Raw genomic sequence first — 23,192 nt, forward strand, 5'->3', positions numbered from 1 at the left:
TCAGGGACAGTGTTTGCCCTGGGCAGGCAGGGATCCTGCCCTGCTGAGATGCCCCCAGCATATCATGGAGACACCTGGGCAGGTGAAGGCCAGGGCTGCTCCCTGAAGGCAGCCAGAGACGGAGCAAAAAAACACTGGAGGGAACAGAGGAACTGGTGGAAAGACAAATGGGGCTGAAAGGATCATCCAGACGGGAGTGTCTGGAGCAGCTCCCAGGGGAAGAGCAGCAGCCAGAGAAAAGCCTCATGGGCAGCTGCAGCCCGAGCCACGTGTGAGAGGGACAAGCTGGCGTGGGGCTGCGAGGAGAGGTGTGGGGAAGGGTGGGCATCTTGTGCTCTGTGTCCCCGTGGCCGTCTTTCAACCTGGCTCGCTCAGTGTCACGAGCTCACGTCTCGCTGCGAGCATGTAGAAGAGATGCTGGGGAGAGCCGGGAGGACCAGCCAGACCTGCGCTATTTCTCACAGCGGGTTGTGTTGCGTTTGTCACCTCCTACACCAGCTTTATGCCCTGAAGATGCTCCTCACCCGAGGAAAAGCCATTTGTGTGCTCCGTACCTGGGCTGGTGAAGGGCGGCCGCCCCAGATGGGGTGCGGTTGGCCCAGCAGGGACCGGCGCGTGGTGACACCACCCTGTGCCCTGTGCTGCCGGCAGCGCAGAGCATCAGCGCTGAGCTGGGTCTGACCCCACGTCCTAGGGGGTGCAGGAGCCAGCCTGGCTGGGGGGAGCACAGCAAGGCCCTCCTGGTGCTCCTGGCAGTCAGGGGAAGGTGCTCGGACTGGGCTGCCTGCCCACACCATGCCCGGGAGCTGCTGACCCAAACACAGATGATTTGGGGGAAAAAATGGCTATGCACCAGTGGGATCCTCTGCACCCCCGGGGCTCTCCCCAGCATCTCATGGCTGATGTACCACTGTGGGCACCCCTCGTGGCCCCCGGTTAACAGGGAGGGGGTGTCAGGGCTCGCTGGGAGCGCTGTGCAGCCGACAGGCCGGGAGCGAGCTCCGCCAAAGAGTTTATGGCTTTCACACCCCGTCAGTCTGATGAATGGCCCCGCTCCCCAGGCGCTCAGCGCCTGCAAGGGTCAATTACAGCGATTACTTCAAGGAGTCAAACCGGCTGCCGGTGGCAGCGCTGGGGAAAATCTTTGTTTCGGGTTCAGCTTTGTCGAGGGAAGGCAAAAGTGCCGGGGCGTGCGCCAGGAGATGACAGGGCCTCTGCTGGGCGTGGGGCGAGAGGCGGCAGCTCAGCATCCTGCCAGGGGCTGTGGCACCCGGTGTCCCCAGCCCGGGTGCCCCACGCCTCCCGCGCACGGGGCCGGTGGCGGCGCTTGCCCGTCGGGGTGGGATTTGGGGAGATTATGCCGGAGGAGTTACAAAGGAGCAGACTTTCCCACAGACGCTTCAATCGCCGCGCTGAGAAAGTGTGTGAGCCGAGCTGGCCCGCCTGCCTCACGGTGCTTTGGGGAGCGCGCAGGAACAGCACACACGGTTTTTAATAATTAAGTAACTTTAATTGTCCTGGGAAAGCGGCGCTTGCCTTGGGGCACTCTGCGCAAACTCATAATTAATGTTACCAGGAGAGATTACGGGAAGGAGAACTGAGGAATGATTCACTTTTGCTTTTTAAGCCTCCCCGCGTTAAAGCTGTATTATCCCCCAGTTTAAAGCCCCGTTTAGCTGTGAAGAAAACCGGGGGGAGAGGCGGGGGCAAGGCAAAGCACCCGGACAAATTGTCAGCAGCTGGCACAGCCTCGGCAGACAGAGGGGCCGGGAGCAGCCCAGGACTGTGGGCACGTGGCTGGCACCTGGAGGAGCAGTGCTGCTCGGCGTCCCCAGGGATGCTCGGCACCGGCCCCGCCACGCAGCCCCCACGGGCAGCTCCGTGCCGGCGGGCTCTGGCTTCGTCTCGCCCAGCCTGCAGCACAGGGCTAAATCCCGGGTTAAATCCCTGGATTTGGCAAAGCACAACCTCCTCCTCGGAGTCAGAGGGTGGCTCATCCTTTGGAAATCCGATTTATTTCTAGCAAATAAAATAGGTGTTTAAAATGCTAAACCGGGCTGTGCTCCTGCACCGCGGAGTGCCCAGGTCCTGCTCCGATTCCCCTTGGCTGCGGGAGCTCCCACAGCAGTCTGTGCCTCCCCGGTGTGCCGGGCAAAGCCCTTCCTCGGGCGGCGATTCACCCGCACCAGCTCGGCACCCTGCAGCCCTGGGTGGCTCAGCTGAGTCCTGGCACTTCAGAGAGCTCCGGCCGGCCAAAACAGCCCTGCAGAGGGGTGCCAGCGAGCCCCCTGGGGACCCAGGTGGGAGGTTTGCAGCCCGCGGGGGCAGCACGCAGGGGTGGCACTGATGGAGCGGGGCCGGGGGACACAAATCCTCCCCAGTGCGCGCGGCGCCTGAGCACTGCGGCGCTTGCTGGCGCGTTTCCCTCTTTAAAACCAACAACCCATTGGACTGGAGCGGCTCTTTTCTTTCTTTTTTTTCCTTTTTTTTTTTCTTTTTTTCAAAGCAAATCACTGGACTCACACAGGACGCAAGGTATTTTACTCTATAGAAATCCTTTTTTCAAGCAACTATGTCAAGAATGTTTTCATACTTTGGGCTGGATGGGAAAAAAAAAAAAAGGGCTTAATCCCCTGAGATGGTTATTTCTCTGAAAACAGACATGCAAATGCTGGACTTGTCAAACCTTAAAATGTTTTCTTTATTCAGGGAATTACTGCCTGCCTGCTGAGCCCGGGTAATGCTGACAGGCTAAGCCCGGGGCCTTGGCAGCCGAGCATGCAGAGTGTGGGAAAGGGCGGCTGAGGCACGCGCCAGATAAGATCATACAATAAATGATACAGCCCCGCGGAGCACACGGCCACTTTCATATGCAAACAGGCTCCCGGTGCACGCACACGCGCGGGCTGCGCCTCACCTTGCGGCGGGGAGGCTGCGGCTGGGACCGGGCGGCTGGGAGCCCCCCGGGACCCACGGCACAGCCAGGCACAGCCAGATCCTAATACAGATCCCGTAGATCCGGCAGGGACCCACCCTGCATTGCCCTGCGCCTTTCGGTGCTCAGGGCTTGTGCTGCAGCTGGGGAGGCTGCGGCTCGCAGCCCCCGCGAGAGGAAGGGGAATCATGATTTAAGCACGTTTCTGGCTCTTTCTCTTCAGCGTGGGGTAAAAACCTGCCAGCGCGACCCAAATGGCTCAAACGGGGACAAAGGCGGTCCCAAACGCATTGTACCTTAATTGCATTTTGCTAAACTAGCACGCTGCTTTTGGCCTCCTTTACGATTTTCAGTGCACTTGCCCGGGGCCGGGCAATCCAGCGACTAATTCCGCCCTTTGGCAGGGATCCATATATCCACGGGAGCAAAGAGCGTGACCCCGCAGCGGGACTGCCACATCCCTGCCGCCTCCCCGCGCACGGGGGCTGCGGGAGGCTGGCACCACGTCCGCGTGGCACCTGCATTTATTTTAACAACCCCGTGATCCCGTGTGTCCCAGGGGAGGCTTTGGGCATGGAGATCTCCACACTCGCACGGCCGCAGGAGCCCAAGCGTGGTGGCAGGAGGCTGCCGCGCAGGTGGGGGGCACGGCTGGGCGCTCCCCCCGGCGCTCAAGGTAGCCGGGGGGCAGAGGCAGGGCTGGGGCATCCTGGCCTCTGACTGCCGGCTTAGTGCGGCGCATTCACACAGATAATCTGTCAAGGAAAAAATGAGCCAACAAGCTATCTATTCTTGTCTGCACTACTTTCCCATGTCAGGAACAGGCTGGGCTGAAAAATGTAGGTTTCCCCTTTCATCTTGCCTTTCAGAGCCCCCCGAACAAGATGCCTTTCTTTGCCAGCGCTCACTCAGGAGATCTTGCCTCAAACAGTGGGAAAAGGTGGTTGTTGGGTTTTTTTTGATTTTTTTTTTCATATTGTGTTTTAATATCTATGCTCAGGCATCTATCTGGCCACCCAAGAAGCGAGGTGTCAGGGCACTGGGGGTACCGCCGATCCCCCCCTGACTCCCCACCATTATCTCTCTCTCTCCGTGGAGCTGAACAGGGGCAGCAACATTTCCCTTTCCTCATCGGGATATTTTATTTTTAACCTCAAAAAGAAGTGCCTGGAGAGGCCAAAACAACAAGGGTGACCCCTGGTGACAACCACCCACCCCGTGTGTCCCCATGCCCCGGGCAGGCAGGAGACGCGCACGTGCTGCCTCGGGTGGTGGCAGCCCTCGTGCTCCTCGGTCCAGGCGTCCTGGGATTGTCTGCTCTTTTCGTACAGTTGCGTTGGTCTAATAAAAGCAAGAAATATGTTTTTATAGGCTTTGTGGTCTGTCTTTCATTAATCATGTTTCTGTGTGTACTTGCTGGTTTGTTCTGCTCCAGCGACTGGCAAAACCACCGGCTCTCCAGCTGCACGGCTCTGCCGGGCTGCCTTTGTTGATCTATGGAAGTGGTTTTTGAGAAATAATATTTGAAATGGCCAGGTAACGGCCAAGTGCAGGAAGAGGACGTATCAGCAGCACTTGTACAGCACAGATCCAGCTATCTGGTTTCTTGTAAAAGCAAATACTTTAAAGGGCTTTAGGCTGCCCTGCTTCCTTCGCTATTTCAGAAGGACTGAAAATTGCGGTCCTGTTTGCCATGGTTCCCCCGGTCTGGGGATCACACGTGGCAAGCAAACAAAACCTCTCTGAGACCCAGCTAGCAGTGCCAGTGGGAACCCTCATCTTTTCTTTTTTCTTTTTTTTTTTTTTTAATTACATCTTTAAAAAAAAAGGTAGCTGCTCTTGCCTCCTCCAGATCCAGGGAATGAGAAAGTCATGCTGTGCTCCTCCAGAGCCCGTCCGCCCCAACGCTGGGCACTGGAGACCAGATGTCTCTCCAGCTCGGCACGACACGCAACCCCTCCGTACTTTTTTTCCCTTGGCTTTTCTTGGAAGCTTCCAAAAGATGGGCAGAAAGAGGAGTCAGAGCGCCAGGAGGCAACGGCTGCGGACAACCTGCCAGGGTTGTCCCTGCTGGTCCCTGGGGGCCCTGCTGGTCCCTGGGGGCCGCATCCAGCCCCCAGGCCCAGCTGGTGTCCCTCTGCAGGAGGCAGGGAGAGGCTCCATCCGCAGGGCTGGGGCAGGAGGCTGGTGGTGCTGGCAGTACCCAGCCTCGCCGTGCCCGCAGCTCAGCCAACGCAGCGCCCGCGGCCACCCGAAAGCTGTCGGAAGAGCTGAAGGGCACAGAATGTGGCTCTCCCTCCTGACATTTCGGGGGCAGGGCTGCTGGGAGGAACTGCAGGGAAATGGGGAGCAGACAGAGCAGGCGGCTAATTGCAAGGAGCGAAAAATACATAGGTGAGATAAAAGAGAGCGTTTGCATTGTCTGGGCTCCCCCAGACATCCCAAGGTTTGCCTCCGGCTTTTTGGCACAAAACTCCTTCCAGCCTAGGAGGAGGTCATGGTTAGTCTGGAATCAAGCACAACCAGCAGGCGATGAGAGCAGGCGGAGAGGAAGGCACGAAACCAGCTCCTCTTTATTTGGGGGAGGACTGGGAAACGTGTGAATGCGATTCCTGGTGGTGCTGCAGCTCTGCCGTTGCCACAGCTTTTGCATTACAGCACCCAGAGACCCCACCTGCGGCTGGAGCCGCTCCAGGCTCCGCGGAGAAGAGCTCCTTGCCCAAACACACACGGCAGGAGTGGAAACGAGCACGAAACCACTTTCCCACAGGCAGAGTGGGCCAGGGCTGGATCAGACACCCCCTTGCTCACGTCTCCAGCCCTGTGGTGGAGCAGGGTTCTCCAGCATGGGAAATGCCGGGTGTCCTCAAATCTAAGCCTGGCGGAGCCCCCCCAGGACGCTGCTGGTCCCCGTGCAGGCTGCAGGCTCAGGAAGCCAAGCAAAACCCGTGGGGGAGGCTTTGCTCTGGCCCTCCAAAGGGTTAAACATCTCACGCGAAGCCACCCCGGAGCCCCCACGCCTGCTCTGCCCCCTCCGCCTCCTTCACCCTCCGCAGGCCGGTGCCAAAGTCGGAACCTGCTAATCAGCAGCTCCCCGCGGCAGCCCTCCGCCTGCCTTGACTCCTGGCCAAGCGCGGCCGAGCCTGCCGGCGCAGGAATGTGTGAGAGCCATGTGTCACTCCTCCCGACTGTGGGAAAGTGCTGCTCCAGTGAACTCGCAGCAGCTGCCCTGCCCCGGCCTGGCCGTGCAGCGGGACAAACAGGAGCTGGGGCGCGCAGCCCTCGCCGCCGCCGCCTCTTCTCCCGGCCGCTTCCGTGCGGGTGCCCTGCCAGCCCCCAGCCCTGCGGGTGGCAAAGAACATCTGAGCCCCCGACGGCTGCAGGGGCTGTGGGAGGGATGGGGAAGGAAGGGCTGCTGCCTTGTTTGCTTTCACCTTTTCCCCCAACTTTGTTGTTGGTGTTATTTTTTTAAGCAGAGGAAGCAGAAGCGGCTGTGGGGATGCTGCCAGCAGGAGCCGCGTGAGCCGGGAGCTGCCCCAGCGCCGTGGTGCGGCCGTGGCCACCCCACTGCCACCTGGCACGGGTACAAGGCCTTCGTCTTCAAAGCCTGCGGCACACAATGGCCCCTTTCAGTGCCTGGAGCTGGCCCTGGTCAGCCCGGCTGGCTGGGGCTGAGCTCAGTGGGGCTGCGGCATGGCATGGGGGCAGGAGAATGGCACCCACGGGTGCTCCTGCAGCCCCCCCAGCGCTGAAGTCACACACAAGCGGTACCGAAGGGGACGGAGGGTGGGGGCTACCCTTCCCTCTGCCCCGGGGGATTAATGGCCAGCGGGGGACCAGAGGAATGGGGTTTGTGCTTGGCAGGGGGCAGAGGTGCAAAGCGCTGAAGCCACACATTCGACAGCCACCTTGTGCCCCCGCACTGCCCCAGCCCTCACCGGCTCCTCCACGCCCCGCTGGCCCCGGTGGATCAGGCTCTGCAGACAAGCCTCTGTTCCTGCCCTCATTTTCATCTCGTTCCTTTAAGCCTGCCGTGGGCTCCTGTTAAAGCTGCTTGCTGGGGACTCATTAACTTGGCAGGCTCAGCGAACTCGGATCAATTAAAAGGAAGCTCCTCAGGTTCTCTGCCCCTTGCCGCAGTGCTGCCCCTCGACATCGCTCGGGGGTAGGTACTGCCTGCTTCAGCTCTGAGGCCGTCCTGCGGCTCTCACTGTGCTCAGTCAAATATTCTGACCTGCCCATTGCCAGTGGCAGTGTTAAGGGTGTAAGAAGAAAGGCAGTCACCCCTTTTTCCTCCAGAAAGAGGTCTGGATGCCCCACAGCCTGTGAAGAGGTGGGTGTCCGTGCTGTTGCCCTGCCACCCACTTCTCCGTCTGCCTGTGGTGCCCTGTTGTGTATTTCAGGAACCCTCACCAAGAGGTGCTGGCTATCCAGCCAGAGCCACACAAACCCAGAAGCCTCCACATCCTTGCTTTCAGCTCCTGAAGGGACCCAAAAGCTGTTCCTGGGTGGAGAAAACCAGCTAAGAGCTGAGAATCCCAGCCCTTTCATCCACTGCTAAATCTGACCGAATCAAACCAAGCAAAGCTCTAAGGAAATGTGTTGGGACTCTTCCCTGTACTGTGTCAGTGCAAAATGGGCATCTGCTGCAGGCAGACGGTGGTGTTTCTGGGTACACAAGGATGAGACGGGGTGGTAGAGACCACGGGTCGAGCCGAGTGTCAGATGGGAACCCTCCCCTGGAAAAGCTCTGGCCCAGACGCCGACCGAAGAGGGTGACACGGCCTTGTCTTTGCGGACCTGAGACCACAGCATGGCCTTTCTGAGCCCCGTCTATCTTTACAGGATCCAGCACAGAGAGAAAATCTGGGGCTTCAGCACCTTGCCACACTTCTTCACCACTTGTTATGGCTGCGACCGCTCCGGGACTTGCTCACCTCTCCTTGGGCGAGGGCAGCGCCTCCTCGCTCTGCTTCCCCCCTCCCAGAGATGGGTGAGGAAGAAGGGCTTATCCTCTAGCAAACACCGTGTTTATAAAACAGAGCGGATTTTATCTTGGAAGGACGTGAGGACAGTGTCAGACATGACCTGCTGCAGCACCTCTTGCCAAGCTGCGTCCCCTCCCAGTAGGTCCCCCCGGCAGGCTGCTCGCCACGCCGCCTCTCACCCGCGAGCATCCCCGCACGGCCTCTCGAGTGGGGAAAACGCTTACAGCTGGCTGCAGGCGCGGACCCAAACCCTCCCCTGCAAGCCCTTGAAGTGGGGAAGTTTGCCTGCGGAGGAACTGAACTTGGAAGCCTGGGGTCAGCAGTTTCTGCTTGCCAGAAACGAGCAAGAAAAGCAAACAACTCGTGCGGCCCTCCTCTCCTTTGGGTTTTGTTACACTTTCCAAACACATCAGTCAAATCTTCAATAAGCACCAGCCAAATCTTTCCGAGGCTTTGAGGCTCAGTTTCAACTGAGCGTTGGCCTTATTGACACTTCGCAGAGGTCTGACTGCAGCCACGCAAGCTGGGTGCCAGCAGGGCCCAGGAGCACCCTGCTCAGTACCACCCAGGGTTTTGTTGCCTCCAGCCCCGCGGGCAGCAGCTTTCCTCACCCCTTGCCTCGATGGGTGCGTGCATACACACATGTGTAAATGCATATAGGTGCTAACGACCTTGTTTTTGTACCGGTTGTATTTGTTGGGCATCATTTGTGGGATGCAAATGTGGGGAGGGTGAATTAGCTCGCTCCGGCTGCAGTCCCATGGGAAAGGCGACGGCCAAGTGCCCACGGTCGCAGGGAGAAGCCTGCAACGTGAGCTGCAGGCTCGGAAATTAGGGGCAAGGGCAAGGAAGCCCGGCATCTCCCTCAGCTCGAGCGGCAGCAGGAGCCAACTGGGAGGCAGACAGCTTGGCTGGCAATGCACAAAAAATGCCGATGGGGGCTCAGGGCCTGGCCGGCTGCGGGCAGCCTCCCGGCCGCCGGGCCTCAGCTGCTGCCCGCTGGCTGGGCAGCTCCGGATAACTCTGGATAGCGTTTCTGCTCGCTGCCGATCCCTGCTTAGTGGGCACATTGCTGGGATGGCAGAGCCGCCCCGAGCCCCCAGGCACCGGGCTCAGCCCCCGGCTCGAATTCAAGGCACCTGCTGCCTGCAGGCAGCCCGGGGCTCAGCCAAGGAGCGGGCTGCGATCGGAGCCCCAGCGGTGGGTTCAAGCCCCTGCGCCGCCACGCACAGCTCAGGGAGAGCAAGGGGGCTGAGCAGGACTGCGGCTCCCAGGGCCCCTCGGCTACCCCAAAATTATGAGGGACCTGTGGGTGTTTGGCTGGGTTTGGCAGTCCAGCCCCCGCACTGGGATGCTGTCCCCAAGGGGCAGGGAGGGGGGGGGTTGGCACCCCCTGGCCCCACAAGAGGTCTGGGGTCACCATCTCCTTCCCACCATAGCAAGGGAGGAGCAGGATGCTGCGACAAAGACCCTGCCCTGCCACGTGCAGGGAACTCTCACTTCTTTGGGAAAGGAGGGCATCAGCCCAACTGCTCAAAACCAGCCATTTCACCCAGAAATTTTGGTTTTTAAAAAGTATTTCCTACTCTAGTTTCTATTTTTTCAAAGAAAAGAGTTATTGTTGAAGAATATCTATTTTAATTCCAATACTAGTGTGAAAAGACAAATGCAGTTTTGCGCTTGAAATTTTTGCCAAACACTTTCTGCAATGATTTTTTTTTTTTTTAAATACTGAAATCATCCAACCAAAAGCTGGTTCTTTGATGTGAAATTTTTATTTTGGTCAAAATTCCCTACCTGTAACCTGGAACCACTTCAACAAAGCACTTGCACATGGCTCCTGCCCGGGTCGGCCCTGCTGGGAGCAAAGCGGCGCGGTGGCAGCGAGGGCAGCGCTGGAAGCCGGAGCAGCAGGGCTGCGGCTCGGCCACCTTCACCCGCACACCTCCAGGGGAAGGGAGGGGAGGATTTTAATGAATTAGTCCTGGGCGCTCTGGAGCATTTCCAGTTTGCAAATTACCACTGCTTTATTAGGCTCTAATTCAATCCGCCCCAGGGCATCGCTTGCGAAAGCCTTTACGAGGAGGAGCGGGGTGGGGTGTGCGGGTGCTGTGCGCCCTGCTGCCCTGCGTCCCAACGGGTGCCCCCCCCGCCACCGTCCCTGCTCCCCATCCAGCAGGAACAATGGGGGAGGAAAAGGTACCCCGAGGGTTGCTGGAGTGTAATTTCACTGAGTGCCCCTGCTGCATGACAAATCCCACGACAAGAGCCATGGAGAGGTTGGGATTGAATTGTGAGGGATTAATGCCTGCCTCCATCAGCTGAACCTTGGGGGCTGAACCCCCCCAGCTCCCCGGGACCTTCAGGGTCGTCTCCATGTGCTCAGCACCATGCAGAGGCTTGCAGGTCACCACTGCTGGGTGCGTGTCACCGATGGAGCAGTCACGCGTCTCCGACCACGACCACCGCGGCTGGCGAGATCCTACGAGGGCACTAGTATACAGTGGAAGACTGGAATCCCCTCCCCTAAGCCCTAAAACCACTCAGTCCTGGCTCTTTTCCCCTGCACACTGCGCTGTGAAGGGCTCCCAGCAGGGTGAAAGCGGAGGGCGGGGGGCAGGAGTGAGGAGGATGAATGGGGCTCCTCCAGGGCCGCTCTTATCTGATGGCTGCTGAGTGAGGCGTGATGGGTTCCCCCACAACGGGGCTGGTTTGTCATCTTATCAGATGGCACAAGCCCCGAGCTCTGGCAATGGCCATTAATCACCTGGCTGCAGCTGCTCCTCCAGAAAGAGCCGCCCCCGCCGCCCCCCGGCCGTTTCCCATCTGGGGGCTGCCATCAGCAGATGGGATTTGGTGGTGGGGGCATTTTGAACAGCGGGGTGGGTTTTAATCCTATCCATCCCATTTGGGCCCTGCCAGCGTACCACAGGGCAGCGTCACCTTGGAGGTGAAGGACGTCCTGGCAGCACCCAGCCCAAGGGGACGCGGGTGGCCGGTAGCCCCGCAGGGCCGTCGCCTGCTGCTGCCACCAGGCTGTCCCCAGGGGTCACCTCGGCCGCAGACCCCGCAGGAATGCCGCCCGGCAGCCTGGCAGCGGGCACAGAGCCGGGCTGGGAGGGAGCCACTCGCAGGGTCTGGCTTCTCCGCAGAGGACGAGCATGGTGTCTGCCCCTGCAGGCTGGAAAATTTCAGTCAGGAGGCACAACGAGGGGCTGGTGCCAAGGCAGCGACCCGTGCGCGGCCACCGGCGGGGTCCTTTTACCTCCCCCCTGCAGCCAGGGCGGCCGGCGACGCCGTCTGCGTGCTCGGGCTCTGGTGCCATCAGCGCGGGTGGCATTTGTCCCTCGGTCACACTTTCCCCGTGCCCAGATGGTGCAAAGTCCTCGCTGTCCCCGTGTCAGCTGAGCCGGCGGGGGGGCAGCCCGGTGGCTGAAACCGAAGCTGGGGCGGCCGCAGGGCCACGTGCACGTCCCCCTCCATGGAAACTTTAATCCTGGTGGGAGCTTTCTCTCAAAGGGACCAAGGAAGGGGCTGGTGCCCTCCCCTAACAGACATTTTTATTTTCCTTTTTTCATGCAGCCTCCCGTGGGATGGCAGCAGCAGTGAGCCACCCTGGGGATTTGTTGTCATTTAATGTCATTGTGCTTCTCCCGGGGCTGGCTGGATGTGAGGGACGTTTCTGTGCCTGGTGACACTTGCTCGGATGCCGGGGTGTCCCTGCTGTGCGGGGCAGCCAGCACCAGGCCCGTGGGGCCACGGGGGCATTGTGTCCCAGGAGCTGTGAGGCAGTGAGCAAGAGCTTGTTCCAGTGCGTAATGGATAGCACTTGTCCCTTGTAACATCGTCTGGCCATAAAATGTCAGGTAGATGCAAAAGTTAAAAATACAGCAGAGCAAATAACCACAGAGCAGCACTGACCCCAGTGCCGGAGTCCTGCTCGCACCCCCATGCCCAGCATGGCAGAGGGGAGCCAAGAGCCCCCCAGGCACAGGGTGACCCCAGGGACAGCTGGAACAGAGCAAACGCCACCTGTGCTGCGTGACACCGCTGCTGCAGCCGGGCTGTGTGCTGCCGTGGGCAGTCGGGGGACATCCCGGGGGGGTTTCTGTGCACTTTGCTCCGCTGACGGGCAATGTGTGCTCCGCTTCACTCCGGGGGAGATCAGAGGGCAGGAGCGTGCCCCGCCATGCTGACCATGGGAGGCAGCAGCCGAGGACACAGCCCGTCGGATTTCGGGGGAGCTGTGTCCTAATGGCAGGGATTTCCCTGCCGAGCCTCCTCGTAGCAGTGCAGCGGAGCACCGTGGGTGGGGAGACCCACGCACATGTGTTGAAGGAGGAATGGGAAAAGTCCTGAAGATCCCAGCTCCAGCCACCACCACAAGAGCCTTGGTGTCCTGCAGCACCGGCCCAGTCTGGATAGGGACCTGCAGGGCTCAGCATCGCCTCCAAACAGAGCCGAGGCAGTGTCCCAGAGCAAGGACATGCGAGGAGCTCAGCAGCTGGAGCAGGGAACGGCACAGGCAGAGGGGCTGGCGACACCGCCGGCTGCGCGGAGAGGCCACCCTCGAATTGAGCGGGGATCGCTTGCCATTGTGGTGGGATGTCAGAAATGTCCTCCATGTGTATATACCCATACATCTAAACGTGGCTGCGACAGTTGAGGCAGATCCCAGAGCCTCGGAGGACATTCCTGAGAAACCTCTCACTTCTGCAGTGCCAAGACTCCGGAGCATGGTCCCAGCTCCGAAGGTACGGCTTGGAAGTGAAACACGAGCCTGGGAGAGGAATTCCCGCAGGAGAGCCTCACAGAAGGGCAAGATGCGGAGGAGAAGGAGGACTCGGAGGAACAGGTGCAGGCAGTTCTGCAACACTCACCCACGTCTGCAAATCCTCTGGTGGAAATAGTGAGAGGAGCAGGGAGCAGTGGTGCAATAAATCTTTTAAAAGAAACAATGCAACCAGGACAGCTGGCATAAAATGGAGCACGTTCCCTTGGCTACCGGGGGCTTAAAGAATGAAAAAATCGGAGTGGGTGAGAGACAATATATTGGCTGGGGAAAAGCAGTGGTCTCAGGGAAATTTAAATCCTGAGATCCTGAGAAAGATTCCTGGGCGATCTGGGTACTTTTCAAAGGATTGGAGTAGAGACGTCTCTGCCACTCTTTGGTTTCTTTGCATGGCTTTCGTCCTCTGGTGCTGCAAGAGTCTCCAGCAGATGCCCCTGCACCCCCCTCTCCTATTCATCACCCCTGCACAGGACGAAGTGGGAAGCAGCTCCCTTTGGTCCCCGTGCATGCCCTGAGCTTGATCTCTCGGCTAACTCACAGCTGAGGAGCCGGGGGGACTCTAACGCCGCCGTAATGAGTAACACACTGCTTCGGTGGGACAGTGCTTCCAGAGCGCACCGCGCTTTACAGCTACCATAAATAATGGGATCAGTGTTTGTAAACTCCACTTTAAAGAATCCATTCTTTTCCAGAGATTTCAAAAGCATGTCATTTTCCATATCATGAAGTTTGCCAGTTCGTCTATTTTTAGCAATTCTCACTCTGCTGATGTGGTCAAGACAGCCCTTAAACAGAAGAGAGCGGCTGCGTGCCTCAAAGGTATAAACAGCCAGACATGTGATGGGAAATGCTTCAGAGGTGAGCGTGTCAGACTTGTAGACATCAAAGTCGTTGGGTGGTGGAACTGCAGGGACCGATCCGTGTGCAGGCTGGATCAACAGGCACGGAAAAACGTCTCAAAAGTGCATTTTCTTGGAGATCTGAGGAGTCTCCAAAAGAGTCTCACGGGCCAGGGAGCGAGACAGATGGCGCAGAAAACTCGCAGCACGGCCTCAGCTGGTACCAGCACTTCCTTGGAAACCTTTGTTTAGTAAACATGAAGATAAAAAAAATAAAAAATAACAAGGTTGTGTGTGAGGCTCGGGGCTATGACTGGGGATCCATCCCGCCAGTCAGGGAAACTTCACTGGGCTCCAAACATTTCTGGGCTGGGGAGTGTCCTGCATGCCCCATGGCCGAGGTTGGGCCTTGCTACTCATTAGCTTTGGTCATTAAATTCCCTGGAAAAACAGCAGTGTGCTCCCTCGTGTGCTTTTGCAGGCCTGCATCACCTTTTCCATGCTTACCTTTGTGTGCTGTGCCCCCCACGCTGCCTCAGCTCCAGGCTGCGGGGACTCATGTGCTCTCCTCCAGTGCCCCCCTTCCTCGCTTATGGTTCCAAGCAGTTTTCACCATATTTAGCATCTCAAGGGCCCCGTTCTAAGTGATAAATTTCCGTCCCATGTACATCCTTTTTTTCCTATTTAAAGGCTGTTGACTCTTTCGCTTTAAGCACGTGTGTATATTTATTAGGTTGCTAGCTGAAACAAGCGGGTCGTGCCTTGCTGCTGCTCAACTCTCAGTTCGATTAAGACGGCAGAGCCTCTATGAGTTTCATTGAAAAAATTCAGTTCCTCCACCAAAGGAAGGCCATCTTGACTTGCAGGTGGTTAAATCACCTCTCAACATTCTCCTTTGCCTCTCATCACCAGCCTGGCCGTGGCAGCCCCTTCCTGCTGCCTCTCCCCATGGTGCCACATCCTGCTCCAGGTGCTCATGTCGGCACGGGGTGTCCTCGCACCCTCCTTGCTCCCTGCCCTGCTCCGGATGGCTTGACTCAAGGCTGTGTCCCGAGGAGCCTCCTACAACTTCCTCTGAGCCCTGACCTCCTTCCTGCAGGGTTCCTGGGCCAAGCCAGCACATTTTGGGGAGCTGCTAGCTCCGGCTGTGACCCCACACCAGGTGAGGTGTCCTGGGGTGAGGTGGGGACTTTGGGGCAGCCCCTCTGCCTGTCTCCAGCCACCTGGATGACCAAGCTGAGGCTCCCAGCACCTTGTGGGTGGGTGTCCCTGTGCCTCCCTGTCCCCGCTCTCTCCACGCCACCTCTCCCCAGCTCCCGTGGAAGCTGGCCCTGCTCCAAGGCTCACGCGGGCGGCAGCGGGGTGGCAGGAGGAGGAAAGCACGGAGCAATCCATAACCTTTGTAGCGCTCCCCAGAGCAGCTGTCTGGCAAATGTCAAGCACTGTCTAGGGCTATTTTGGGCATTTTATTTTTGTAAAGGATGCTTTGGGGTGGGGGAAGGGCACGGAGAGCTTTTTCCTGTTGCCAGCACCTTGGAGAATAAAACCCCAGAGAGGAAGGTTCAAGGACACTCCTTGGTCATGCGCACAAAACCACGTTTCAGAGAGTCCCTGGAGGCTCTGGGGTGAACAGGACACCGGAGATGGGCCTCAGCTCGTCTCATGACCAGAGACCTCCAGAAGGAGCCCATGGAGCAGAGGTGGTGACACGGGGGTGGCTCCTGCCACGGGCATGACCTCGGTGAGCACCGTCACCACAGGGGGGACCAGCCCTCGTGCTGCCCAGCTCCCCAAGAGGACTCCGGCTGACAAACCCCCTTCCTCAGCTTTTTTAGAGGACGTCAGGCACTCCAAGTGTCTGATTTTCGGTGTGTCACTGTGTCACGGTGACCCCAGGGGAAGGCCCAGGCCCCTGCAGCTGTGTCTCCTCTGGAGAGCTGGCAGAGCTGCTGCAGGCCCGAAAACCCGCTGGCGAAGCAGCTCCCGAGCTCCCCAGCTGAAGCGTGGCCAGGTGAGTAACGCAGCCACTGAGTGGCCCTCCGAGGGCTCTCACAAACACAGACGTAGCTCTGGATGTTTTCCTCAGCCTTCCCAGGGGCCCAATCTGCCCGGCCCCAAGGAGCCCTCAGACTCCGCCGCTTTCAGCAGAGCCAAGACCCAGAGCCAAGGCATTGCACAAGGAGGAGCGGAGCTTCTAGAGGTCCTCGTGTGAAAGATTGCACAGAGCATAGCTGGAACATCCGACACGAAAACGTTCCTGCTGAAAGAAGTGGGTGTTCTTCCAAGAGCTGAAACAGTTGCAGAGAGTCGCTGTGTTTGCCTCTGAAAGCTTTTCTTCTGGTGAGCCCGGAAAATAAAGTAGTTCTCATTTGCAGTAGCTGGAGGGTTCATTCCCCCTACAACACGCCTCTATCAGAGGCGCAAGCAGTATGGCCGTAGGAGAAACAGCCCCTCGGCATTTTAAAACATCGCACAAAAATGTCAATATTAAAAAAATTGCTGTACAGGGCTGGCAGGTGCGTGGCTTTGAGCAGTATGGGGTCCAAGGGCACCCCTAGGAAAACCCTGCGTGGATAACCCAGCAGCACGCGTTGGGCAGCATCTGGAAGCGAGCGCAGGGATGAGTAACATCTGACACGGGTTTGTCGAGAACCAACATGTCAGGCCGGCTGCATTTCCTCCTCCAGCGGGGTATGGCAGGGACGGGTGTTCCCGGGGGCTCTGCTCGTGCCCTGCCAGTGGGCAGGGGGTGCGGGCAGGGGGTGCAGGCAGGGTGCCCTGGGACGGGCACGGAGCTGTGGGTGATGGCGCTGAGGGAGCTGCTCTCAATGGCTCGCTTGTGGGGAAGCCGCTGCCGAGCGCTCCCAGCGCGGCGGAACAGAGAGCGTATTTATCCCGGCTGCAGACAGAAAAGGGATTGTGGCAGGCTGGGGGAACGGGGTGAAACGCCACGAGGAGTGCTGGGGGAGAGCGGGGACGGCGTGCCGACGGGTGTCCCTGCCAGAGGTGGACATGCCTGGCCGAACCCCGGTGACAGTCCCTTACGGGTGGCCACCGCAAGTCACGGTGCAAAATGAAAGAAAAGCACACGCGTGCCCCCAGCCCCTGCCTGCAGTGGGGGCAGGGTGCTGGGGAGCCAGGCGCCCCGGGGCAGCCGCCAGCGCGCAGGGATGGCTTCCACCCCCAGCAACTGCAAACAGAAATGGAAAATTGTCTTTGTCAGCCTGCGGAACGAGCGTGCAAACACCCCCCCCAGATCCTGTTTTTTCCGTGCTCCCAGAAGAATGTAAACTTTTTTAAACAAAACCCAAACTTTTCTAGCAAAGCGAAAAAAATAGAAGAAAACAGAAAGCAGCCCAAGCTATTAATTTGTGGCATAGCCCAACAATCCTCAAACTCCACAGCAGCGCAGCCCTGGGGGAGGCACGGAGACCTGCTGCTGCTTTCGGCCTTCAGTTGGGACGCGAGCCCCTTCTCGCCGCCTGGAGAGGACGCGGCCTCATCCTGCCCCGCCGGGGCCCCGTGGGGCTGGGGTGGGAGCGCAGGGAGCAGCCCCCAGCTCGGCCAGGGCCCGGGGCCATGCGGCGTCCCCGCGCCGCGGCGGGGGATGAAAGAAGGCTTGGGCGGCTGGCGTGCGACCGCACGTCCCCCAGGAGCGGCCGCCAGCGCGTGCGTCTGCGAGCGGCTGCTGGCCGTGCGCCACGCTCCCCTGCGCTTATTTACGGCGGTTTATCAGGGGCTGCGGGCTGCGATAAAGTTTATGAAAATAAAAGGCGTCTCCAGCAGGCTGCGGCGAGAGCGGGCCCGGCCGTTTCTTTCCCACACTGATTAGGATCTGGGCAGGCTCCTGAGCTCCAGATCTCCCGATGAAAGCAGCGGGACCGGCGGCACTTCCCTTCCCGGCCCCCGCTCAGGGCCGGAGGCAGCGAGAGGTCAGCGCGCCGCACAGCACGCAGCGTGCGCCCGGCCTCGCACACCGCACGCCACGCACCGGGCGCTGTGCCATGCTCAGACAGCAGCGTGCAACACGCCAAGCATGCCAGGCACCGGGCACCGTGCAGCACACCATGCACCGCGCACACCCAGTACCGTGCCACACGGATCGTGTCGTGGGCACCATGCGCCACCTCGATCCCTCATGCTCCCCCACCATGAGCTGGGTCAGGAGCCACAGCCCTTTCCCTCTGAAGGGGCGCACGCGTGTGGGGCAGAGCCAGGACAGGGACAGGACTGTCCCCTGCGGGGGCGGTGTGTCCCTGCCCCATCCTCACGCCGCCCTCCCCAGCCCCAGGACGCCGAGCCCGTTTCCGCCGATTGTTCGCTGGCGGCAGGGCCACGGCTTCCTCCCGGTCACGAGCCCGGCCATCACCCTGCGCTTCCAGGGCAGGTGGGCTCCGGGGAACAAAGCCTCCTGCCAGGGCACTGCCAGAACTCGCCAGGCTGCCTTTAGTGTGTGTGTGGCAGGGGGGGGACAGGCAGAAGCCCTCAGGCACCGAGGGACAGAAACCAGGCGGCATTACAGGCTGGAAAATGGGAGTCAGCTCCTGCTGCCAGGGGGGTTAATAGGAATTTTGGCAACAGCAGCAAGAGGAGAAGGATCAGTCCCCCCAGTGGCTGCTGGGCTTGGAAACATTCGGTTAAGTGTGGGTTTTGTGGGGGCGGTTTTATTGCCCCTGTTACCTCCAGCACGCTCTGGGAGAGGTGCTGGGAACCAAAACCCTCCCCAGCCACTGCAGACGAAACCTCAAACCACACAGAGCGCGCTCGGCCTGGGCTCTCCTCGCCAGCTCGAAGTGCTGGTCGGTTCCTGGGGGGATCCTGCAGTCCCCGAAGGGATTTGGGTTTCAGCAGGGCTCGCAGCCCTGCCGGCAGCACCGGGGCACTCGGCAGTCCTCATGGGACTGCGATCGATGGGGCGCTGGCAGCACACCAGAAGCGAATTCAGTCACTTACAGTAAAATCAAAGAGGGCAGAACAATGAGCGCGAAGCAAGGTTAAAGCACCTTGTTACAGGAACAAATTGTTCAGCTGGCAGCAAAATACTGGGATTTATGGCCCTGCAGGTTTAGAGCCAGATTATTCGCGGTGATGTTTGTCTGAGGAGCTCGGTGTTGCCAGCTCTTCCCATGGAGGTGTTGGGTTGGACCCTCCACATGCTGGGGCCCAATCCTGCCCCTGCCATCGTGGAGGGCAAGGTGTAACCCTAAGCCCCTGGAAGCCCGATAGCTGTTGAAGCTTTTTCCATCCCTTGCCCAACAAACCCCTGGTAGGTTTGTGCACCTCGCACCTGCCCGGGGACACAGCAGGACCCCGCCGCCCCTCCACGCCTCGCAGCTCTGTCCGAGCACCGCTTGGCCACGCTTGTTTTGGAAATGAGTTGTGAGGCACTTCATTGCTATGGAGACTTATTTTGTGGACAAATAAATATTTGGTGTTTTTTCCTCTTGCCTTGACAGTCCATCCCCTCTCCCCCTGCATCCCCATGGTATGTTTATATTGCGGTGTCTCTGCTCCTTCAGCCTCACTCATCCTCCTCTCCTGCCCGTGCAGCACATCCGCTCTCTCTACATCCTTCATCCCTGCCTCCTCCTCCTCTTCCTTTCCTCTTCCCTTCCCTGTGCCCGTTTTCCAGCTGCCCCTAGGGCAGGACGCTCAGCTACCTCCTCCACTCTTTCCAGCAGCAGCTGATGAGTTTAATTGGGTCAAAATTGCTCCTTGCTCCCTCTAAACACCCAGACAACCAAACATTTGACCCACACTTTTTCCCCTGTACCTGCCCTTGTCCCCGCAGGGACGGCAACCCGTATGCCACCTGGCTCCAGCAGTGTCCCCTGCCCAGCAGCAGCAGGGAAAAGCAGGGCTCTGCTCCTCCTGGACAGGGAGCTGCCTGTCTGGGGAGAAAGGATGCAAGAAAAAAAAAAAAGAAAAAAAGCATACTTTGCCCTGAGGAGCAGCAATGATGGGGAAGAGGGGAGGCATTTGTGGGCTCGGCCACGCGTGGCACAGGGTGACGCCGCGGGGACAGCGTGCTGCCACCTCCTGCCAGCACAAAGGCCCTTTCTGCGGGCAGCATCACGTCCTCACAGGGGAAACAAAGTCTCTTCTGAGCCCCTCCACGTGCCAGTGCCCCAAACTCTCTGGTTTTATTAAGAAGCAGGGGAAGGGGAGGCAGGACACAAACGAGCCTCCTTCATTAATAAATCCTCACAGCTGTGGAAAGTTTGAGGCAGCGAGAGCACCCAGACAGAAAATTAAAAAACTAATAAAGTCCTCAGTGTGGGGGCACTGGCATCAGGTCAGCTTTACTTCTCGAGACACCTAATAAAGAGGCATTCCAGGACACTAACTCATAAGGGAAATCTGCAGGGGTCAAGGGGAACAGTGGAAAACTAACCATGGTAACTCCAGCATGCTGGAAAGGCAGCAGAAAGCCAGCAAGGAGCTGGGGCAGGCTGTTCCCCCCTCTCTTTCCCCATCGGTTGTTGGGGGATGAGTTGCTGGATGGAGCCCCTGCGATGGCCTGGGAGGGAAGGAGGTGGAGGGGACAGCTTGCCCCTGGGGACCCAGGGCTGCCAGGTCCCAGCCAGGTGGGGACATGCTCAGGCTGTGCACTGACCACAGAATTTTTGGGGTAAGGGTTAACCAGGGCAGCATCCTACCTGGGAGCGCCTTGATGGGAGTCGCTGTATTTGGCCTGTCTGAGAGCTGCCTGTGGACCTCAGCACCCTCAAAAAAATAAAAATAAATTCCTGCCTTCTTGATGTTGTTTTGATTTATAGCTTTGAAAAATGCATTGTGCTGCAACACAAGGCTAAATTAGCCATTGACAATATTCCAATATTAGCTATAAATCTGAATTACTACATTTTGATTCCTTACAGATAAAAATCTGAAAATTCCTCCACGCTTTACCTTTTTTTCCCAGGCCCATGCTTCATGCAGGCGGGGCTGCTGCCACCAGCACCAGGGTGGCAGGGGGGGAGCATAGTGCTTGTAGCCAGGGACATGGTGGCTGCCAAGGTGCTCTGCAGGGCTCAGCCAGGTTAGGGTCAGGGCCCTGGCTGAGGGAGGGATTGTAAAGCGTTTTATGTAGCTGGCTTAATTGAGCTCCTTGCAGGGGGTGCCTTCTTAATGGGCTGATGGCACCAATTACCTCGTTAGCAGAGAGGGGCAGCTCTTACCGCAGAGTTTATGCTGCTGTTGCATGGCAGCCCTGCTGGTAAGGGGCTGCCAGGTCTGCTGGCCAGTCACTGCCACCCGTGTACCCTGTAGGCACCCTTGGTGTGTGTGCAAGTGAAGGGTACTGTGCAAGCCATGTCAAAAAGTAGTGTAGGAGCAGCCGCATAGAATATTTCAGCAGAAAACCCTGGGTTTTCCCCGCTTGCCGGAGCCCAGCCTGGAGAGTAGTTTCACAGCCAAGCTATAAACATGGAAAAGGGGGTTTCTAATGGAAACATTGACATAACCTGTAGCTGAGACACCAACAGCCCCTGTGTACACCGACATTTCCATCGCTGGTCCCCCCGCTCCCGGCCAGTCTCGGGGGGGATCCGTGCCGCATCCCTGGGCGGGGGGCTGGCCCCATCCTGCCGTGTGGTGTGGCAAGAGCACCCCTCTGCCACAGAGCCATGGTCCTCAGCCACCGAAAAGCCCAAAGAAAAAGGCAGAGCAGTTCAGTTGGTTGTAAAAATTAATGAGTTCAGATACAGACTTGCTTTATTCCGGTCCAGCTGCGTAACCACGGCGATTGTGTCCGGCACACTAGACAGTTACATCAGCTCCACACCCCTGTACAATAAGACTCTGTTTGATCTCAGAAACAAGATCAGACTCCTGGGCTTTGCACATCCTGCTTCCTACATATGTAAAATCATTTTATTACCAGCCAGGAGAGTTCATCTAAGCTGCTCTCGCTGTGCAGCTGATGTGGAGGGAACATGCCCCTGTCTGCACTTCTTTTGCCAGATGGAGATCTGTGGAGGGGCTGCAGAGCTGCTGCTCCTCCGAGCTTGGGTTTCCTTCTTTTTTTAATTCCTCCTCTGAGGCTGGAGGCTCCAGGGCAGGAGCTGCGGCTCCTCGTGTGCCTGCACAGCCCCGGCGCGGTGGGAGGTGTGTATGGCTCAGCTCTCCTGAATGTCGGTGGGAAATAAGCGGCCGTGTGCTTTTGCTTGGCTTTATCCCCCTTTGTCCCATCTGCCCAGGAGAGGAAGTCCCTTATAACAAATCTGCTCTGCCCGTGGAATAGCCCCTCAGATCCTCCTGTTTGTTAGCTCTGTGAGACACTGGGGGACTGGGGAATTATCACTAAATAGCATCCTCCCTGTGCTCAGACACCCACCCTGCCCCACCGCCACCGAGGCAGCAATGGTTATGCCCAAGCTGCTGCCAGCTGCGCCGGCCAGCCGCAGCACCACGGCTCTTCTGCTGTTGATGTATTGCTCCGGGGAGCTGCAAGGCAGCTCTGCTTCAACCCCGGCCCTTTGGTGCCACTGCTGCTGTGCTGCCAGCCCTGCTCCTCCCGGCCGCGAGCTGCTGTGCTGAGTGCCAGCGCTGCGTCCCGGGGCGCACCCGCAGCACCGGTGCGTACGGAGCTCCACGGAGCTCGCCCACGTCCCAGCACATTCCCGAAGCAGAAGGTCTCTGCTTTCCAGCCCTGGGTTTCCTCCGCTGCCGCTGCCTGCAGGGCTGTGTGGCCAGGGCTCACTGACTCACCGCACACGGCCGGCCGGCAGCTGCCGGGTGGGAACTCGTATTTACTGCTCCGCTGCGGTTGGCCTGGGACCAGCAGCGCAGGCGGAGGGAGGGGAAATCCCCTCCTTCCCACCCCGGCTAACCGGAGCAGTTCCTCCAGCGCATCCAGCTAAGGTCTTGCTTCACCCCTGGCTGCTTTCTTCCAGCTCGGGTCTCCTGTTTTCATTCCATTTCCAGCCTAGGGGTTTCGGGGTGCTTGCAGCTGTGAGTAAAGCTGTGGGGACCCAGCCTCGGTCGCACACCAGCAGCTCAGAGCAGGACGGCTCTGCTCGGTGGCAGCAATGAAAAGCGGTGCCAGCTGGTGCCAGCCAGGCTCCGTTCGGAAAGGAGGAGCTGGTGGCCCTCTGCCCGATGCAGCAACAACCTGCGTGGGCACGGGCATCCCTGCCTGGCACAGCCCTGCTGCCCTCATCTCACACCTCCTGCCCTGCAGAGCCCCTGCCTGGCACACGGGCTGCAAGTAACAGGGGCTTCAGACATTCCCAGGGACCTGGGCTGCATGGTTGCCAGCTGATTTCATGCTCCTCACCAGTGTGTATTGCCAAATGTACTACCAAAGCTGTGCATGGCATCCTCCTGGGCTGTGCTCCCTGACTTTCGGCAGCTTTCCCCATGGTTTGCTGCTGCAGGTCTCTCCGTCATCTCTAGACCCTGCTTTTTGTAGGCACATTCTGACTTCAGCTCGCAACCGCGCGCGTTTTCACAAGCAGAACAAAACAAAAATTCCAAGCACCCCTCCAGACGTCCCCCTGTAGAACCGAAGCACCTTCCATCCGAGGGGGTTCTCCCGCTGCCCGTGTGTGATTGCCCCGGGTGCCTTCCCCCATCACTGACAACAGGGATGTAAGGCCCAGCAAAACACCGAGCCGCGGGTCCCCAGCCCTGCC

General features: G+C 58.8%; 1 long non-coding RNA gene across 1 annotated transcript; it reads left to right on the top strand.

Annotated features, from left to right (window-relative positions):
• Positions 1 to 14,935: 14,935 nt before the first annotated feature.
• On the top strand, positions 14,936 to 15,929 carry LOC136791453 (uncharacterized). Its single transcript, XR_010833571.1, has 2 exons — positions 14,936 to 15,565; positions 15,641 to 15,929. It is a non-coding gene; the product is annotated as an uncharacterized lncRNA (long non-coding RNA).
• Positions 15,930 to 23,192: the final 7,263 nt, after the last annotated feature.

Source organism: Anser cygnoides, chromosome 9, assembly GCF_040182565.1.
Source record: "Anser cygnoides isolate HZ-2024a breed goose chromosome 9, Taihu_goose_T2T_genome, whole genome shotgun sequence".
Taxonomy (NCBI): domain Eukaryota; kingdom Metazoa; phylum Chordata; class Aves; order Anseriformes; family Anatidae; genus Anser; species Anser cygnoides.